At 28.9% G+C, this 22,196-nt stretch overlaps 1 protein-coding gene across 2 annotated transcripts in view; it reads left to right on the plus strand.

Moving 5' to 3' along the window:
- LOC142321735 (unconventional myosin-Ie-like) overlaps positions 1-22,196 on the plus strand; it is a 476,048-nt gene that overhangs the window by 392,068 nt on the left and 61,784 nt on the right. The gene's annotated exons all lie outside the window — the stretch shown is intronic.

A 22,196-nucleotide genomic window follows, 5' to 3' on the forward strand; every position in this document is an offset into this window, starting at 1 on the left:
AATAAATTTTTAGAATACCACAGTGAGTATATTTTAAAAGTAAATTAAAAATATTTTAATTTTTCAAAGGTTTAAATTATTGTACTAAAAACAGCTGTTTTTAATTTTTACGAATTCATAAGATTTTTGTTAAGTTTGTTATTAATAAAGGATAATATTTTTTGTTGTTTTCATAGACTTTATTAAATTAATTTTCTTAGAATAAAATTTTCTACGTTTTGATAATAAAATTTATGCATTCATTATGTTTTAACAGTTATTGTACCTCATACCTAACAAAATGTATTTCGTTACAGAATTTTTCTGTATTTTATGAAAACTACTGGAAATTCAGTTCTGAGACCTGTTTTATTCGATTTTCAGGTCAATAAACATTAAAAACCATCAAGTTTACCACCAATACACTGAAATTTTATGCTAGCCATAACAGTTTTCAGACATGTTTGTATCGTTTGTATGAACCTTTTTCCTTATTTCAAGTAAGTATTTTCCTTATAAGTTAGTATTTATATGTATATATATATATATATATATATATATATAAAACGTAAGGATTCCAACGCGGGGTCATACATCTAAATTGGTTCAGCTGTTGAGCTGCTGCGATGGAACAAACATACATCCCAAATACATTACACTTCTTTTTGGGCAGTCATGTAAAAATTGTTTAAGTTACTATTTTATCGATTTTAATTAAATTACGTTGCTATATTTTTAATGCTTTATATTACTTTTTTAATTATTTTATTAAACTATTGACTTATTTTTTTGTGATTATAGTTTTATTGGACTCGCATGAATTTAATTTTTCGCACGTTATAATTTCAATAATAATTAGTTAGAAATCTCCGATTACTTCTGATAAACCGTAACGTACTATAATCTTAAAACTCTATAAAAAAGTTTACTTTATATCTCTATCTCTACGTTGAATATTGCATTAAATTTACGTAACATTTTAATTTCATCATTATGTTTCCCTTTTTTATTTTAGTTGGCTTAACGTTAATTTAATTATGCATGAAACGTATTATTTATTTCGATATAATAGACTACATGAGAATTTGTAAATTTCTGTTTCAGGTATGCCTTTTTTTATTAGTCAGCATGGAATTAGGTCAGTATTGTCAAAGTAATATATGTTCATTCGTGTGTGTTAATTTTTATTAGTTTAAGATAAGTATTTTTTTGTCGATTTATGTATTCTATAGCCGAATAAATTTTTTAAATTTATTATTTAACCTATAAATATTATTTTTGTTATTAGTTACTTGTATCGATTGACAATCTTGCCGGTTGAGTTACCAGTTGTTTCTAGTCTTAGTTTAGATTCCTGATAACGTTCTAGTTTTTTAAGACTTGATCGAAATGCCCTTCATTGATTCAAGATCGCTTAAAAATATACGTGAAAACGTGACATTTTTGTCGTAGGAAGATGTTAATGAATTCGGTACGTCCAAACCGATTTAAAAAAATGTATACGTTAACTCGAAAGATTATATAAATTGATCGTATTCAAATAATCTCCATGTTTATAATATATATGTTTGACGTACGTTAATCAAAGGTAATAATCGACTTGATATTAACTTCTAATCACTACCGGAATAAAATCGTTATAAAAAATGATAAGCTCCCATGCCATGGTGAAACTGAGGAGTTAAGTGGTTTCTCACAAACTTGTCTTCTTTACAGAGCCAAATATAGATTATAGTACCGGTTGATTATAGTACCGATGGTGATATTCAGCCTTCTAAATGATGCCTTTTTTTGTTTATGAAAGAGATGGGTTGTGCAGTGAACATATAAACTCTCAGAGAAAGCAACTCTGATCGGGGTATTTCTTTTACCTCAGGTGCCTAACATGATAAAGATATTAAAGATTGGAGCAGATAGCTTAAAACAATAGATTAGTACTTCTTTCAGTAGCGAAACAACGCCTAATTTACACCGTTTCAACTCTGCAAGCGCCTGATTTTGCCTTTTTCATTTTATTCTCGAAGTATTCGAATTTAAACTCGTCGAATACTGTGAAAATCCACATTGTTGAATAATTTATTAATGCGACAGACTACTGTTGACAAAATAATAGGTTTTATTTTTTTTCACTACCGTTAACTAATATCTACTTTTAATCTATAAATCGCCATTACGTTTCGTGTAAATTTCCGGCTATTCAGATATAATTATTGATAGTAACTTAATCAGGATTTTTATTCCACTGCTGAATATTATAATTCATTTTATAGTGCGCTTTGTTAAGCGATCACTTGTGAATAAATTAGCGAAAGTCCTCACCCTATTTTACTGAAAATCTGGATACTCCGGTGAGTGTGTTTGTGACGAATATGAAAACTGTTATTGATTAATTTGAGTCGGAAGAAAAAATCCGTGACAAAATAACAAAAAATTAAGAAATTCCCGATGATATTAACATTACTGTTGTCGCATAGTCCTAACCTTCCCAACAAAATTTTGATACAGAATATATCGATTCGGTTTCTTCTAGCGAATAATTCTTTATAAAAAAATTAATTTTGACTTATAATATCTTTAGAATTGCCATCAGTTATATTTCGTAGATAAATATTAGATAAATAAAGAAATAATAAGACTTATTAAAAAAAAAGATGTTAATATAAAATGCGATTTGAAGTTTTTCGATTTATATCTTATTGTAAACATCCTGCTATTTGTAAACTATTCAAGTGTTCGTTATTTAACCAAACTAATTTAACCAAAACGATCGGTTTTGTAAAAAAAAATTGAAGACTATTTTTTGGTATAAATTAATACTGCAAAAATAAAAGTAGAATAGATTGCATGTTAGTGGCATGTTAAAATTTATATAGAAAATTATGACAGAAATTTAAAAAAAAATGTTACAAAATTGCAACCGGTTCGCCGCACCGTTTGAAACGTCTGAACATTGTGTTACAAAATTCGGTACGTTATTTTTTCCACAAAGTCGGTATTTCAGTGACCATCAAGGGATGTTGGCTGTTATATTTTGTAAATTTACGTCATTTGGACGGCACGGCGAACCGGATAGGAGGAAACCGTGTGTGTTGTAAGGCTGCTTTACTCATTGGTATTTCGTTTTTTCCTTCTCTAGATGTTTTTATTATTATCCTTCTCTAGGTGTTTTTTTTATTTTGAGGGCTCGGGACTGTGACGTAATTTATGGAGAGACATATAATATCTGTGACAATATTTTACGAAGTATAGAGAATCACAATTAAGAAAAATAGCGTGACATATTTATGGATGACTCTTCAGTTGTGATTGCTGAATCCTATGATAGTTGAACTGGAAATATTCGGTCTTAAAAAGTTTTAATTTGATATTTCCTTATTTTTTTTTGTGATGAAAATTCGTATTTTTCTTCAATGAATTTTCTACTTGTTAAAATGTTAGTCCATTGAAAAAAAATGTTTTTATTTTTTCATATGTCTTTTTGTATACTAAATGTGGCATATATCTGTAAATAATAAATTATGGACTAATCCTCATTAATACTTCAGTAGAAATTTTGTCAATGACGATAGTTGTTTCTTGTTATACTTTATTTTTTTAACTAGCCTTTTCCCTATTCATTGTTCAAAAATTTTCCACTGGTTTAGTAAATATCCGCATTATTTATTATTCATTGAAAAATAAATAATTTTTAATTTATCTCATTAACAATTCTTTTTTAATTAAAAAAAATCATAGCAGAGGAAGTAACCCGGAGATTGTTAAAAAATGTCCAATTTCTGATCTTTTAAAAGTCAATCCGGCAACATATTGAAGTAGTCTTATGGAAGGCAGTAGAGGTTTTAATTGGGCATAGTTATAAATATATGGTATCTGTGTGAACCGATTAATTACAAAAATATACTTGAAATAAAATAAAAAAATTTCAAGATTTTTCAGAAAAAACACGAGGAATAGGGGGAAGAAAGTTTTCCCAAAAAGAAAAAGACGAAGTTGATAAAGAATGAAAGAATAATAACTTTGGAAAAGAATGAAAGAGTAACAACTTTACAAAGTTGTTTTTTGAATGTCGTTCGTAGATGGTCCAAACGAAAAAACCTTAGATCGGTGCGTAATAATACATTATGTAGATCTCGTCATGAACGGTAGGTATGCTACTTCAGGAATAGAAAAAAATGGAAAAATATCATGGAAATGAACATCATACTTTGATAAGATATTCATTCAAATTTTTCCTATATAATTAAATGATAGTTGATCGACTTAAAATTTCTTCAGACATTTTATTTAAGAGGAGTTTTAAATAAATCTGAAAAAAAGCTTATATTTAGAGTTCTGATTCTTAAAATTGTAGATTATTATAATTTTACTTAATTTAGACGTATTTATAACTTTTTACTTTTGCCGTACTTTATTTTAACTTTTTAAATCTGCTATTAGATTAAATCAGCTTTTGAAGAATTATCCCGTATAATATTTTAAAATGAATTTACCGAAACTAAAATTACCAAGTTTTGTATTTTTCCATATTTTATGTCTTTAATGAAGTTATGTCGCCATAAGTATGACTCGTAAATGCGTAGAACCCACTTGTCCTCTTCGTTCGAATTTTAATTGTGTTAGTAATAAAATATTAAAATAGAACTACGATGAATATCTTTAATTACATTTTTTTTTAAATATCACGTTTTGGTCGTGATTGGGAAAGGAGTCAGCGTTGACAGATTCTTTTTTGGTAATTGCACCTGGGAAATATTTTTTTACATTTGTAACCGGGTTTGTCAGTAAATATTATTCTCCATCCACTTGTGAGTATTAATGTATTTTTAATTATTTGCGTATTTCTGTTATTAATTTTTCTGTGTTTATCCCTAATAGCAGATTTCGTTAATCTGCTGTAAAGATTAACGATAGCGGTTTAAAATTTCCGCTTATTTACAATTTCATTAAACTGAATGGTAAATTATTTAACTTCTCCGACTAAATTAACATTATTGGTTGAAATTTTATTTTGTAAACTAATTTAATAAAAATCTGTTTTCTTGAAAAGTTATTAATTTTAAAGTAGTAATAAATTTGTTAATATTTTTCCCTTATTAGTGTTTTTATTATTGAGGTATTCATTATAATTTTGATCTTGTTTAAAAATACCTTTTATCACAGCTATTTTTTTTAGATTATTTAAGTTTACAAATTACTCTATAACGATTTAGGTCTGATTTGTTTGATTGTACAATGTATTGTTTTAGTTCCGCTGTCTATTTGTCCTTGAACTTGACAGTAAAATCACTATATAATGATGATCATCGTCGATTACATATTACCCCACATACTCGACTATAATATGCGCATTACCGCAAACAACACTCACCCACACTCATTTCAAATATTTACTGAGCACACTTTGTATATAATTTCATCTAAAATACAGACTGCTCAGATCCTATTTGGTATTCCCACAAATAATACTTCTATGTAATTGTGTCGTTTGGTTGTTTGCGCTTTATTATCATTATTTTTAAGTATACTCATCATTATTATTACTGTTACTATTATTATTTTATTATTAGTAGTATTAGTTGTAGTAGTAATATATGTTGATATTAGTTTTGTTCAGTACCTTTTAAAGGTTTTATTGTTTTTACGTTTTTGAAAAAAAATTACACCTGAAGGCTAATTTTTTTGTGTGTTCACTTGACTGGTTTAACAAATCATGTTATTGTTTTTTTTTTTAATTATTTCATTTTAGTTATGAAAATAAGTAAATCATTTGAAAAAATAAAAGTAAATAAAGTCGTTGAGATAATAATAATTTTTAATTTAGTTACTGAGGAAGAGTTAAATTTTAAACTACATGTAAGTATTTGTAAAGTTCAGCAATATCTTTTTCATGTTTATTTAATTACTTTTTGTATATTACGTCAGTATTTCTTAATGCTGAAATGAATTTAGTGAAGTTTCTTTTTATATAATTTTCTACCTCTCTAATTAACCAATATAAAACAATTATTTACGTTTTTCTAAGTCTGTTTAAATTAAAAAATCAACGGCGTAAATAATCTTATATACATCACCGCTATCTTTCTTTCTTTCTTTTTCCTGTTTAGCCTCCGGTAACTACCGTTTAGATAATTCTTCAGAGGATGAATGAGGATGATATGTATGAGTGTAAATGAAGTGTAGTCTTGTACATTCTCAGTTCGACCGTACCTGAGATGTGTGGTTAATTGAAACCCAACCACCAAAGAACACCGGTATCCACGATCTAGTATACATCACCGCTATCGGGAGTAATAAAGATCACTATACATCTAGTCCTTTTGGTGAACAGAATGAATGTGTCACTTGTATAAATGAACATCTCCTGCGTTTTGAAGGGAGTACCTATTAGTAGCCATAAGTTTGACTCAGTAAATAAGAAACCACTTCACTCCTCATTTTCCTTAGTTGAACTGGTATGAGATGATACTCCCTTGAAAATTGATGTATTAGTTGCGGTACTGACTTGTACCTCATGTTTGGTCATTTTCTATCTTTTTAAATTATGACACCTAACGTACATACGCGTATGTGTGTTTGTTGGCACCGTAACCTGAAAATTTTAGGTGACTAGATACCATACACAAGTCACTCACAAATTGCACAATCATTTTTAAGGATTAAATAAAATAATTATTAATAAAAATTATAATATAACAAAAGAAAACAATAATTTCAATAGAAAAAAAATAGCCTATGGTTAGGCTTACTAAGGAGTAAAATGGAGTCCAGTCGGCATTCTTCAATGAACCGATCATATTGTTCGATACAGCATGCCAACTGATTGTGATAATTTTCATTGTCTCCATCATTATGGGAAAAGTGTTGGTAAAAATTAATTCAGAACAATTTTTTCTGTGGATTTTTCTGTAATTAAAAATTACAGTTAGTTTAATATGCTGTATATCGTTTTGTTTTTTAATTGTTTATAAAAAATACTAAAAAAATAATGTTAAAAAAGTATATGAGGGTGGAATTGTTATTAATTAGCGGAGTTACATTTCAACGTAATAAAGGAAGCGAAGAGTTTTATTGTTTTAACTAGACGCGTTGTCTTAAGTGACTATTTAAAAAATTTACTTTCCATTTTTGTTTGTAATAAGAGGACACGTTTTTGTTTTCATTTTGAAACTCATGTACACCCTTATTAAAATTATCATAATTGTATACCTAGATACATTCTTTGAATCAATTGATTTAAAAAAAAGGTATTTTTTTACTACATTCGTTTGTTTATTTTGATATGGTGCATTTTAATACAGTATTGTATTGTCGAATGCAAATGTAATAGTAAATAAAGGTTTTATCGTCCGTTGCACTTTAGCTGTACGTTAAAAAATACTGATTAAGTGTACGCATAGCTAATTTTATTGTATTGTCGTAATTGAAAAGTTATGTTTTGTGGTTAACATTTACTAATTTTTGTGAATCATTTTCTTTACTTTTAATCATTTTTTTTTAAATAACGTGACTCAGTTTTCTATTACGTAAATAATGTTTGATCACCGATCAACAACTTCCTGATAACAACGTAAAAAAAAGGAAACCGATACTTGAAAAGTTTTGACAACTTTCCTAAACTTTGATTACATTTTTATAAAAATCAGCAAGATATTTTTTTTTTGCCTTTGTTTACTCCACGGTAAATTAAACTTCATGAAAATTAAGAATCCAAAGATATATATATATATATGGAGGCAAATAATCAAACTTACCGCATTTATGAAAAAAATTAATCAAATATTCAGCATTTTATAAATTGAAAAGGCAATCAGGATATACAAAATTTGTTAACTACATGGATGAACGATAAATGGTCAGATAGTATGTTCTTTGTTCAATTTTTTTATAAAAAAAAATTTTATTTAACTTTCACCATCAGTGGCTGCTGAATGCGGTGAATTTGATTATTCACCTTCAGTGTTGGAGAATAACACTTATAATTTGTACATTTAACGTTAAGTAGACGAGGTTAACGTAGGTTATGTTTGGCTTAAATTTAAACTTCCTTTTTACTTCCTTGTACGAAGTAAAGGAAGTATTGTGATCGCGAAAAATCTCGGTTTCCAAATTTCAACGGAAATATCCATTTTGACTAGTTTCGGCGTGATATCTATACGTACGTACGTACGTACGTATGTGTGTATACATAAATACATACATATATACGTACGGTACGTATGTATACCCTACATACATACATAAATACTTCGTATTTTGGTACATACGTACGTACGTATGTATCTCGCATAACTAAAAAACGATTAACTGTAGGTTGTTGAAATTATGGATTTAGGATTGTCATAACTTCTAGTTGTGCGCCTCTCTTTGGATTGTAATCGACTGGACCAAAAGTGTCAAAAAAAGCCCAAAATCCCAAAAAAAGGATTTTGGATTTTTTCTTAACTGCAGTAATAAGCCCTTATTGAGAGATTTTCAACGATATATCATAAGTTTTACTTATTTTCATTGTTTCCAGAGTTATAGCCAAATACAATTTAAATTAATGAAATATTTTAATGTTACTAGGGGAAGGCACATAGGTTCGGTTCGAATCAGATTCATCTCCTTTTTTTAACTTTTTTCTTTAATTTAAATTTATTGATTTATTAATAATTATTACCTTCTGATTGTAAAAAAAAGTTTTACGATAAGTAACAATTCAATAATAATAAATAAAAAAAAATATGAAAAAATATCAGAAGTTATTAATGAAATAAAATTTTATGTACTTTTCATTTAAAAAAAAAAAAGTGTTAAAGTGTAAATGTAATTTAATAGGCGTACAAGGAAGTCATGTGTTGTCCACATCAGATTTTTTATTTTATTAGGATTTCTCGTAATCTATTTATCTTAGGGAATTGGTATTGGGTGATTTTTTTTTTAATTTCTAGTTATCATTTCGATCTCCACCAGAGGTTATCTCTGTTGGTCGAAATATACCGGCGAAGGTCCGAATGTGTAAGCAAATATTTTGGACTTTCACCGACTTATTTGTTATGTGTCGACATTCACCGGAGAATATTGAGATTCTCTAATTTTGGTCTTTCACGGTAACATATATATTTTATATATATTTGTGTCTTTTTTGAAATCTGAAATAATTGTGCTAATACTACACCGTCTTTCTTTATTACCACCAGATTTTCTTTTATTTGTTATTTTTAACCTGTTTACAAGTTAAAAATTAAAAACAAGTTGTTGAATCTGATTTAGTTGATATTTGTTATTTTTTTTACGTTATTTATGATTCCTAAGGTGGGTCTGGTCCAAATGAGTTAAAAGTTATATTTTAAAAGTATTTACGTAAGCAATCAAAAGTAATTCAAAATTTATTGTTTTTGTCAATTAATGTTCTTTCTTTTTTTCTATTTTTTATTCTGTTGTTCAGTATATGTCTAAATGCTTCAATTTAACAACAAATTGATCATAAATGGTGAAGTTGTATTCGGTAAAAAAAAAACAAATCGTTGTTTGAAAAATTTTATCTTTTTATATATTTTGTATTCCAAATTTTTTTTTTTCTTGTTGATAGGGATATAAAAAGTACCACCTATAAATGAAATTAAAACATAAAATTAATTATAAAAAAACATTTTAAAAACATTCTTTTAAAACTTTTTGTTTTCAACAAAATAATATGTGTAAAGTTGCCTATTTTCGCAAGACCGCAATGAAAAGCATGGGGCACGCCTCAGTTCTATTTTGCAACTTAACCTTAGTTCATCCAAAGAGATTTACTAGATATTGCTTGTTGAAGCTATCATTTTCATTTTACATCAATATCTTTGTTATATTTAAAGAATTTATGTAGGTATTGAACATGAAAGCGCGCCCCGTGCTTTTCATTGTGGTATTGCGAAAATAGACAACTTTATACATATTATATTGTTGAAAACAAAAAATGTTTAAAGGCATGTTTTACATTTTTTTGTCATGATATGTTTGACACCTTTTCTGTAAAGTAACGTCATGCTACTCTGGTACTTTTTTCGCCGTGCATTTCAAATAGCGCTGGTGTTCACATTCCAATCGAGGCTTGCGCTGTTCAGTTGACTCTGCTGCACGAATTTTAGCTTTACACTTTAAATAACGTTGATGTTCACTTTCAAATCGAGTCTCGCCCTCGAAAGAATTTAAAAATGGGGAAGAATTGCAATTTTTTTTTATCCCCAAAACACAAATATAATTTTAGATAAATCGTTCGTATAAAGAAATATAAATCGTTCGAACGAATGAATCGTTCGAGAAGTATAAATCGTTCGTACATTACCTACCTTTCTGCGTACGTGAACTACACGAACGAAAACGTGTTAACCGTGGAACGAAAGTGCGTTAAAGAAAAGCATATAATAAAGTTTTATCCTGTTGTTATATGAGGAAATATTGTACCGTTAAAATGTTGAAAGATAATGATTTTGAATCTTTGACGTATGTACAAATGGAGTTGCTTAATTATTTTATTATATAAGCTTAACTATAATTATTAAAAAAAAATACTTTGATGGGGTCAATTGATAATTTCATTAGAATTGCACTTTTTACGTGCAACCTAATAATTTTTAAAAATTCACACATTCAAAATCTAAAATCAAAAGTACCTATTACTTATTTACTTACATATACATACAGAGAGAGATTTGTTGGGAGCATAAAAACATTCATGATTGATGTTTTATTTGAATAAATATTTTTTTATAAATATATTTTTCTTGTTTGTACTTTCTTAATTTTTTTTTCAAAGAATACTAGAACAGTTAGCAATAGTCCATTAAGTTCTCTCATATAGCTATCATAACATTAATAAAATTACAGTATTTAATTCAATATAAACAGATGATGATATCATAAAACTTCTAGAATACAGTGATATAACGTTAAGATTTTATTTATATTTTTGCACGTATAATTAGGCACAGTAAATTGTGGTGTAGCCTACAAGTGCTGGAATTGTGTTGTGCAAATTATCTTTATTAACCAAAAGTGTATATAATTAATAACAAAAAAGAAGAAAAATTTACTACCACAATTCTCAGTGGAGAACAGACATTTTAATAATAAATGTACACACAATAGTATATGTAATTTAGATCTTCTCCGTACAGACGCGTCTCATTATTTCATTTTTCTATAAAATATTGTAGTTTAAGCGAATAAATCATATAAAAAGTGATTACACGTGTTTCTAGTTTATCTAACTCGGTGGAACAATTTTAATTGTAGCTGTAAATATTCGCTTTCTAAGAAATTAGAATAAAATAATAATACATTGAAATAAATGTAAATCTAATTCAAATAGCCTCTATTACATTATTCAGTTTCTTATTTCGTACAGTGAAATACCCGATTTAAAAACAAACACAATTTAAGAATTTGTTTTACCATTATTTTTCTTGAGTGAACTTTTTTTTACTGAATCAGGTAAAAGCAATAAAATAAAACAGTTAAAAACATTTGTAGATTTTTGCAACAAATATGAGGATTATTATCTTTCATTTTCCTAATGTGTACGTTGAAATCTGTTTAACTAGTGAACAGTAAGCAAGCAACCCCCTCTTCCGGCCAAATGAGATGGGGATAACTTGTAAATAAGGTGTAGTCTTGTACAGACTCAGGCTGACCATTACTGAAATGTGTAGTTAATTGTATCCCAACCTTCAAAATACACTGGTATCCACTGTCTAGTATTCAAATCCTATAAACTTTTAGGTTTTAAAACTTGAGAACCTTTGACTCCGAAAATCAGCTGTTAAGTGATTTGCGACGACTAGTTTACCAGTAGACCAACCCAACCCAGCGTCCAAACTAGTTCGTTTGGACTTTTATTGTTCTAAATACGCCGAAATTAAGACCGTACGTGTTTATATAATCAGAAAGCAATAATAGGCTCAATAACAATAATTAGGATAATGATTTCATAGACTATGAAAAACTGTATATTTTTCCGGGACTCGAACCTGCAACCCGAACGAAAGACAGACACTCACCATTTCGTCACGCTTATCGGTGGAATGGTATTTAATAATGATAATACATTATGTCACACTTCATCATATCGAATAAAATAATCTGTAACTCGATAGCAAATAAAGTGTACTAAACAATAAAAACACTGCTTAAAGTGAGTGTAATTCAAATTGAAATTCGCCTCAGTTTTTTGATTTTCTTTATGAATTGTATTAGAAATAAATAGGGGTTGCATAATGGTATAATTAATAAAAACAATTCTTGCGCAATCCTACGGAAGAAGACCGACTTCTTGTTTTTTTTATTTTCTGTATAATTCTTTGCGCAAGAAATATACCAAACATAAATTAAATGAGAAAACTAAAAGAGGTATAATTATTTTTTATTTAATATTAAAATGTATTTTTTGTTTATAAGAAAATTAAATTAATATAACCGTAATTTAATGAAATAATTAAAAATAACGAGTAGACCCCACACATGCATCAAGTTTAAACTCGCCACACCGACTCTATAAGCGCGTGTTAAAAATATCAAACACGAAGTCAATATAATCTCAAATTTAGATTATGTCATCTGTCATCGACACTAAATTGAGCGTAACTGAAGAACTCGACCAATCTTCATCAAATTTTTACGTGCACAAATTACACACTATTACAGCAAATTAAAAATTTATTGAAATTAATGTAAATTAATTTTTTGGAGATTTTCGAGCAACAATTTTATACGCAGGCATAGTATATATATATATATATGTGTGTGTGTGTGTGTGTGTGTGTGTGTTCGTGCGCTCGCGCGCGCGTGTGTAAGGAAATTACATTTTAATTGATTGATATTTTCGTATGCCTCATACCTCAAATCGTAAAGAAAATTCGATTCCACCCCCCCCCCCCAATCAAACCGTGCGGTCGGTAGTAATACTGTATTTTTCTTCGAAAAGTTTGTAAAAAGTTAATTCTAATTTTCCGTAATCCCTTACTAATAAATATGAGCAAATAATGCCTTCCGCTTGTCATGCTGGCCTCATACCTTTTCTACTTGAATTATTCAGAACCACTTAATTTTTTTAGAATTACTGTACAAAATATTCTCCGAAAGCTAATAAATTGCAAAAAAAAAATATTTTTGTCTTTAAATATGGACTTTACAGTACTATGTTTAGTTTAACACCTGGTCGGTTCGAGATTCGTTATATTTCTGAAGTAATTAGTAATAAAGTATATTCAGCTGTAAAATAAAATTTACAACAAAAAAAATATTCGTTCGGTTTGACCGTTTCAACTGAAATGAAATTATTATCGACGGAATAGATTTGTAAAAAATTAAAATCAAATTAAATACGAAAATCATTTGTAATTCAGTTTAGCTGAATCAAAATAGATATTTTTTCTGATTTCCTATAAAATTTCAATTAAACCAGATATAATGTAAAATATGCGTAATACATATTGCTATAAAAAATTTTAATTACCCCACGGAATATGGGGTACTAGAAATAAAAAATAAACAAATTTAAAATTGTGTAATTCAGATAGGAATTGCATTACTGAAGTACGATCGATTTTTCCAAATTTCTTTGTAATTTGGATAAAAAGTAAATTATGACCAACAAAATTTTATTCAATTGCAGTGCGTAATGAAGGAAAACATATATATATATATATATATATTTTTATATATAAATAAGTTTTTTTTTGCTAGAAAAGCAAATCGTCTCAAAATTAATGTATCTATGGGTGAGCCAATAAAACAGGCTGTTTTACAAATTTTTTATTTATATACGAGTACATTAAGAAAATAAATTTTATTAAAAATTGACAATTTAATACCATTTAAAATGTACTTTAAAACAATTTACGGTTTTCAATACTACTTCCTAAACGTGGGCACAATTTCGTTTCACTCATTCTTTAGATAAGTTGTTTATGTTTTCTGTTGGAAATTTGAACTTTTTCTTTGAATTCTTTAAGGTTTTGCGGGGATGAATTACTAAATACCTTCTTCTTCAAATAAAATTCACAAGAAAAATTCATGAACTGTGCGATCCGTCAATCTCGCCAACCAAGGAATATCGAGGAATACCAAGGAATACCCTGTCTGCACAAAACACAGTACTGAAACAACCGTTTAACAACATTCATTGATCGCCTAGCTCTCACAGTTCTGTGTATAATTGTGTGACCGGTTACTCCATCTTGATTTGATGATACCACGTGTCTGGATAGATCTTATCTATTTATTTGCCTGTATGATTTATTTTCAAAAATAAAAATAAAATATTTAGATTGACATTTTTATAACATTATCAAAAATCAAATTAAATGAAAAAGGAACTTCGGGTTGTCGCCGCTTTTTCTACTTATGATGTATGAAGTTACTTTCCCAGGAAGAAAATCTTCCGGCATTAATGGCGAGATGACTAAATTGCCACGGTAGAAAACTAACTTCGATATGTCAAAGATACTGTGTTGCCGTTGCCATGGGATTCCTCCCACAGGAACCTTCGCCGAGAGGAAGTGGTCCTCTGCCGATTGCAGATAGGACATACGAGAGCTACTCACGGGTATCTGATGTCAGCAGAAAATGCACCGATATGCGTACGATGCAAGTGCCGTTTGTTGTGCGCCACATCCTTGTGGATTGCATGCGTTATGTGGCCTTGCATCGTAAATTTAAATTTCCCAGGAATTTTTGTCAAATCCTGGGCAAAAATAAACAAGTTTTAGACCGAGTATTTTTATTTCTTCGTGCTATTAGTATTTTAAAAACTTTTTAATAGTGTTCTTACATTTTTTTGAACGATAGATGTATATTTTTGTGTTTAACGTTTTAGTTAAAGTTTTTTATTTTGTCCTGGTTTTTTTTAGTATTTTAGTTTGAGTTTTAATCTTATTTTTAAATTTCTACTTTACGTTTTTGTGTTTTTTGGGGGGTTTTTATTTTATTAGGTTTTGTATTTATGTTTCATGTTTTTTTTTCCGAACGTTTTTATATAATTTTTACTTTTTAAAATTTAATTACTTAAAATGCATGCATCATGTTCGGGCGATGATAACGCCGAAGAGATTTCAACCTGCAAAACACCAAAAAAAAAAGAAAAAAGTATTAATGGCCTGGAACTTAAATCATGTAGCTTGTAAAAATTAAGAAAACGATTGTTTTTTTAAATTTTGACGATTTTAGATGCTAACGAAGCAGTTTGTTAGGTAGATCGTTTTTAAAAAAGATTAACAGTGCTTGAAGATGGTAGAATAAAATTTACAAAAAAATTTCTATGTTGAGTTCGCTTACCTTTCTTCGCTTCATTCTTTTATCACCTGTTGACGCGTTTCGGAACCATTATCAAAACGTTTTGTACTGGTACTTTTAAATTTCCGTTAATATTTATGTAGCGTTTAGTCAACGTCCCTCCCTAAATTAAACGTTATATTAAGATTAACAGAAATTTAAAAGTACTAGTACAATGAATTTAGACAATGGAGTGGTTCCGAAATGCGTCAAGCGATAAAAGAATGAAACTAAGAAAGGTAAGCTGTATTCAGAAGACCGAGTCCCGGTTGTCTGGGTGGGGATCTTGGGAACGGCATAGCTGGGCCCTCGGTTACAACCCAGTCAGTTTGAGGCGATGGCACCTCCCGGAGCTGTGTTTATGCTTAGTTGCGGATTCGGCTCCGGGAAGCGTGGAAAAGAAAGAAGAAAAAAATCTCGTGTATACTTAGATACGCACGTTAAGAAGTTATACTTCTTTGGCGTGAATAAAAAAATAATTTTTTACGCGTTCAAACAAAGTTGAACCGAGTCAAACGATCGATAGACGAAATTAAACACCGTGAATAAAAGTTTGAATAACTAATACTTAAATAATGTTTATTTTATACAGTAAATATTGAAGTATTCGTTGTCATATAAAACAAAGTTCATCAAATATATTTCGATTAGCTCCATTAATTTTTCGGATGACGATTGAATAGGCACGGGGGTTATCAGCGGCTTATGATATGAAAAGTATGATACAGATAGTTTTATTTTATAAATTTAAAATTATTTATGCAAAATCAAGAATTTATCTTTCTGTGTCATTAAAAAAATATAATTTTCTCATAAAAAATAATACATAAATATAACCTCAAATCTTGATACACAATTTTCACAAAAAAGAAATAAATAAATACGCTGCAATATAAATATAGTTTTATGAATACGAACAATAATATTCACAGTTTAAAATATCCGTCTTCAGAAATCCGTGTATATAAATATATATTTATTACGCGTACGACTTCATATCTGTTACGTTTACAACACGTGCTAATCACTTAATTGCATTGAGACTGAATTAGACACTACACTCATGTGCGTGCAAACTGATCCACTTGGCCCTGCGCAAATATTCATGGTGTGTTACATCGGCCCGCGCAACTTCCGTAACTTGCTGAAAATACAATCTGTTCAGTTTATTCTAACGCGCCAAAAGAAGTATAACTTCAAAAAACAACATAGAAACTGTAGCCGAAAAGATAATAGTAATTACTATCTTAATTACAACAAAACGGTTCTTCTACAAATCTCAGTACAGAGACACATGTAGAATCATATAAAAAAAGATAAAGATCGGTATTAAAGAGCAGAAACAAAATTTCCATTTAATTACACAAAAAAAAAATCTGGAATTATTTTCATAGTGGTAACTGTGAAAATAATAAAGGAAAGGAAAACTGAACATTAGTTACGAATGGGAAATTACAACTTTTGTTATAGAAATAATAATTTCCATTGACTAAAAGAGTAAGGTTATAATTGAATTCTAAAGGGTAGGTTAAATAAATAAAATAACTAGTTACAGGCTTTTTATTGTATTCATTTTACCAAACCTACTGAACATGTTACATCAGTTATACGAAAATAATCGTTGAAAAGTAAAATTTGTTTAAATTATGTAACTAGATATTTCTGAACGAAACACGAGTCAGCTTGTCAGTAAAGTAATTTATTTATTAAAGTAGAACAAATTAAAAAAAAAAAAAAAAGAAAAATTCGGTATATTTTTATTACAATACAGCCCATTATAAATCGGTTTAAAAAATGTGAAAATGGCATTTAAAATAGCTACTAAGAAATAGTAGCAGTAAAAAATATCAGTTATGGAGTTAAGTAAGTCGATTACATTTTTTATCCGTTCTTCTAAATATTACGTCATCAAAACTTAATAAATTTTCTTCGTTTACTGGACAATCCCATAAACAGAATAAAAAAAAACAAACAAAAACCTAAACAGTGGTTTTTATTGTTTAAAACGCAAGTAACGCAGTAAATTACTTTGAATTCACGTAAGCTTGGTAGAGGATATCTTATTTTCTTTCTTTATCAGTGAAATCTGTTACCAAAACCAAGTAAATAACATAAAACGCTTTCTTTAGGTTATATCCTATTATACTGAACAGAAATTGTTACTTAAAAAAATAAATAATAGTTAATTAAACGAACAGACACGATTTAACTGTCGCGCTCTCTTCAGACACGAAATGTAGATGTTCCTTCACCGAAAACCGGAACCTCCACTTGACCACAGTTGCTGATGAAGATTCTCATAAAAATTGATAATATGCTTCACTGCTGGTAATTCGGTAAGGTCGTGGAATTTGTGGTTTTTGTTATTTTAAAAGTGAAAATAAACAACGAGGGAAAAAGGATACTCATTAAAAGTACGGTTTATGTGTGCGTCTGTGAATTGTGTTGTTTTTCATTTCATAATGAGACATTTTGTAAATATACATTAAATTAGAATGATAATATCCGTAGATATTTTCTGCAATATTCTAATTAGCAATTTAAGAAAAAGAAAAATATAATTATGTACAATAATTTGCACCCTTTGATGCAATCAATTATGTTATCAGAACAGAATGAAGCTGCAATTGGATGATTTTTATGAAAATGATATTAAAACAATTGGAGAGGAATTTTGGTTTGTAGAGTACCGAGAAAGATCTTAATTAGGCCCAACTAAAGATATTGTGCCTTTTATTTTTAATTACAAGTATTTATAGGTGATATCAGTCGATACGTTTTACGTAAATATCAGTATTTTTTTATTTATTGTAATTTATTATACTGTATAAACTACTTGAATTCTCTACGTTCCTTTCGTTATTATAAACGTAAAAAAACTGGCAAAGGATTGCCTCTTCCCTGCTTTTCCTATGATCGATTTTTATTTCAAAAACGTTATAGGCTTTTTAAATATTAGTAACTTAATAATGCATTATTTAGAGTACAGATGGAAAAATATAAAAAGGCCAGTAACAAAATTATGGTCCGATTGTCTCGTTTATGAAATGATGTTTTTACTTTAAAAGGTATGCAGCATTAGAAGTGTAATGAGAAAACTTTACATGTAGGTAGGATCGGATTTACTTGTACAGAACCGTTAGCGATAAAGAAGGGATCAAATTTAAAGAAAAAGAATTGAGTGCTGGGAAAGGACGATCTATCCACGGGGGAACCGTAGTATTAAACCCAACCCCATTTACAGGAAACCTCGAAACCTTCTCAGGCAATGGATTCCCATCCTGCCCGTAATCCCTCGGGAATTCGGGAATCCTTCAGGAATTTTACCCAGATGTGAACAGGACACCAGGACACAGTACTGATAACAATTTTCCGTTGATCATCTTGCATACACGGTGGGCTAAAAGTCAGTATTGCACGTATCAAATTTAAATTCGCTAGTGGTAATAATAATCACCTAATTATTATAATTCCTCTTCAGTTGTTCAGCTTTATCTGTATTGTGAATAATGGCATTTAAGTACACAAAACAAGAATGAATTTTACATTTTGGTGTTAATGGAAAAGTAGTAAGAATATTGGAGTCATTTTTGTAAAAGCCTATTCATGATTTTCTAGTTTACCAATCCTTGAACCTTTGCGTAACGTGAACATAATATCTAAAAATACTGAAGGAATTGGAGATACTCCAAGATCATGTGGCCTAGTTTCAAAGTTTAAATTTTATCGTCCGGGATTATTCATGCTGTTGGGAAAGATGATTTGCAGAAAAATGGAATTCAGTAAGGAATTTATTTTTCATTATTAACCAGATTTTAGTTTCTTTAGCATAGTATCAAGCCTGTTTTTTTTTTTTGGGGGGGGGGAGGGGCGAAAAGCGCCTGTGCGTTATCATCACCCGGAATTTTCTTTAATAAAAAGGTAAAATAACTCTAAAATAATAAAAATGATAAGGTCTAAAATTAATATAAATCATATCATATAATAAAAATTTATTAAAATAAAAGTCAAGTAAGTGAAATGAAACTCAAAACTAATATCGCAGTCCTTAAAACATAAAAGCTAAAATAATAGAGAAAAGAAACGATATAAAACTTTTCTAATTCCGATAGGTTGTACAAAAGGCTCCCTTCTCGGATAATAAAATTAAAGTCATAGAACCAAAAAAATCAAAATTGAAAGTAAAGGAAAAAAATTATCAAAGACTCTTCTAGCATAAAAATATATATGATAATGTTAAATTTTTTGCAGTAACCTAGTACTACGCAAAAACAGAAACATCCGGTTCAAAATTTCGTTATTATTGTACAAGATACAACGGATGTTTCTGGGTAGATTAAATTTACGACGCAACGCTGCATAACATATGCAGTGTATGAGAATGTGGTGCACAGTCATGCGGCAGTTGCATCGTGTGCATAGAAGTGTGTGTCCTGACATTAGGTACTCGTGTGTGATCCTCGTATGTCCTATCCGTAATCGGCAGAGGACTACTTCCTCACGACGAGTTTTTCTGCAAGAGGAGTCCCATGGCAACACTGAATCTTTAATCCGTCGGAGTTTATTATCGACGGTAGTTTCCCAGTCACTTTGCTCTCAGTGATTGTTTTACACGATTAATAAAATCAAAGGTAGTAACTCGAGTGGTGAAAGGAGGTTGAATACGCTTCTTCTTCCACAGGTTGAATCAAGCCTGTTGAGGCATATTTCAAATTGAATGGACTACTAAACCTAATTCATTGATCTTATGAATATCCTAGTATAGTTATGAAGGAGATCTAGTCTAGGTGTGAACTTTATACCTAGTAAAGGATAAACAGGAAGGATAAAAGAAAAGTGAGCGTTGGGATCTTATTTCTTCGACATATGTGTAACACATGATTCATAATTAGAGATGCTATTTCTAGACTATTAAACAACACTGTGTTTGACATTAGACTTTCGTATTTTTACGAGTACAGGGCTATTCACGTTAGAAACTACCTCGATAAAAAATTTTCCTGAATAGATAGATGCCGAGGAACAATTGAATGACAACCTCTTTCATGTTATTTGAAGTTTTTAAATTTTTTGTTGTTGAGCGGTCAAAGGAATAATTTTTTTTCTTTAAATCTAAATGATCTGAACAATCTCAAGCTATCGGTTGAGTACTGATGATTTTATTGAATAGAGACAAACTTGTGAATAACACAAAAAAAATCTGTAATTCAATAGTTTAAGAAATTAAGAATGACACTTTGAGCACTTTTACAGATGTGTTTTAAACATATAAACAAATATAATAATAACAAATTTTTAATAATTTCTTATTGATAAATATATCAGTTTTTGGCGTAACTGACTTTTAGCTTACTCTCTATTTATGAATGTTTAAAAAAGTATATATTTATCTCCAAAAATTAGAGATTCATCCAAGAATAGATACTGAGTGACTAAAAGAGTAATTTCCTCTTCGTAACTGTGTGAAACGATAATGTTTTATTCGATTGAGTTATATATTATTTCAGTCCCCTATTAACGTATGTGCAAATTTTTAATTTTGTGATTGATATATAAATATATGGCTAGTATACGCTTCATATGCTCGATGTGATATTTGGCGCAATTATTTCAGTTTAATTTTTATAGTACTCTCTTGTGTTCAACAGTATGTGTTTTGTTAGTTTGTTGTATCCGTTATACGTATATTTTGTTTGTGGTTGTGAAATCAACTTTTTCTGAAAATATACGTGATTTTATGTGTGTGTTAGTGTTAAGTACATGTGGTGACTGTTACTGTTTGTTTTTATTAAAGTTTTCCTAAAATTTTCTTATATTTTAATTGTTATTTATTTTTTATTACGTTTCCCGTAATTAAAAGAAAAAAAAACAATTTACGTATTTATATTTGTCAGGTATTATATTTTAAATGATAATGTACTGGTCTGCAACAGTACGAATCTCATTAAAATATTAATTTTAATAAAAACTTAATCTTTATGAATACTTTTCCGGTAAAATATAAAAAGATAAATACGACGTATCCGAGTGGCATAAAATGTCAAACGAGGCTATTTATTTCTCTTTAATATACAATAAAAAATGCTATCAGAAAAAACAAATAGATCAATCTAACCTTCCTTGGTATCTATGTTATAATAATAATAATATTAATAGTTATATTTTCACGTAGAAAGATGTAAAATTTCCATTTATCTTTGCTTTTGTTGTAAGTTTTTATTATTTTTTTTCTTAAGTGATTTGTGAGCTATATACTCTTTTTATTATTGTACCTGCTTCGAGTTTTCTCCTCGAGTGTTTTACTTCTTTTTTAATTAATTTTTTTTAATATAAAAAGTGTTGGTAACTGATTTTCCTGTTAACTGTATAATAGTTATACTTTTTTTTTATTCAATTAAGATCGAGTCTACTTATTACAAAGTCACTCTCTCATTCTCTTCTGATAGTTTAAATTATAACTCTAGTTTTCATCTTTCCATTCTGTTTTGTATGAATAGTAAATAATAGGTTTCTTTTATTGTTTTATTATCTTACTTGAAAAATAAATGAAAGATAAGTAAAGAAATATTTAAACTTCAGTTAATATAAAAAACTATTGGAACTTATTCTTGCTATCGTACGTTTTTGATATTTATTTGTAATTTTGTTCTGTAATTAAAATTTTCTATTGAAATACAACTTTTTTATTATTTTCGATTGGACATTTCTTTTCCTAATTATCGACACGGTGGCATATAAATCAACTGACCTGGTTGTCGATTCCCAGTGATGATCCCATATAGTTTTCTTTATCGGGATATTGATCTTCTCAACAGTATCTCTTAATTGAGAAAACGCCGCTTGTTTTAAGGTATTGCAAACTAAATTAAGAGCAAGTACTACTTTAAGAAGAAGATGATCTTCTTATGGTATTATTTGATCAA

Source organism: Lycorma delicatula, chromosome 3, assembly GCF_047948215.1.
Source record: "Lycorma delicatula isolate Av1 chromosome 3, ASM4794821v1, whole genome shotgun sequence".
Taxonomy (NCBI): Eukaryota; Metazoa; Arthropoda; class Insecta; order Hemiptera; family Fulgoridae; genus Lycorma; species Lycorma delicatula.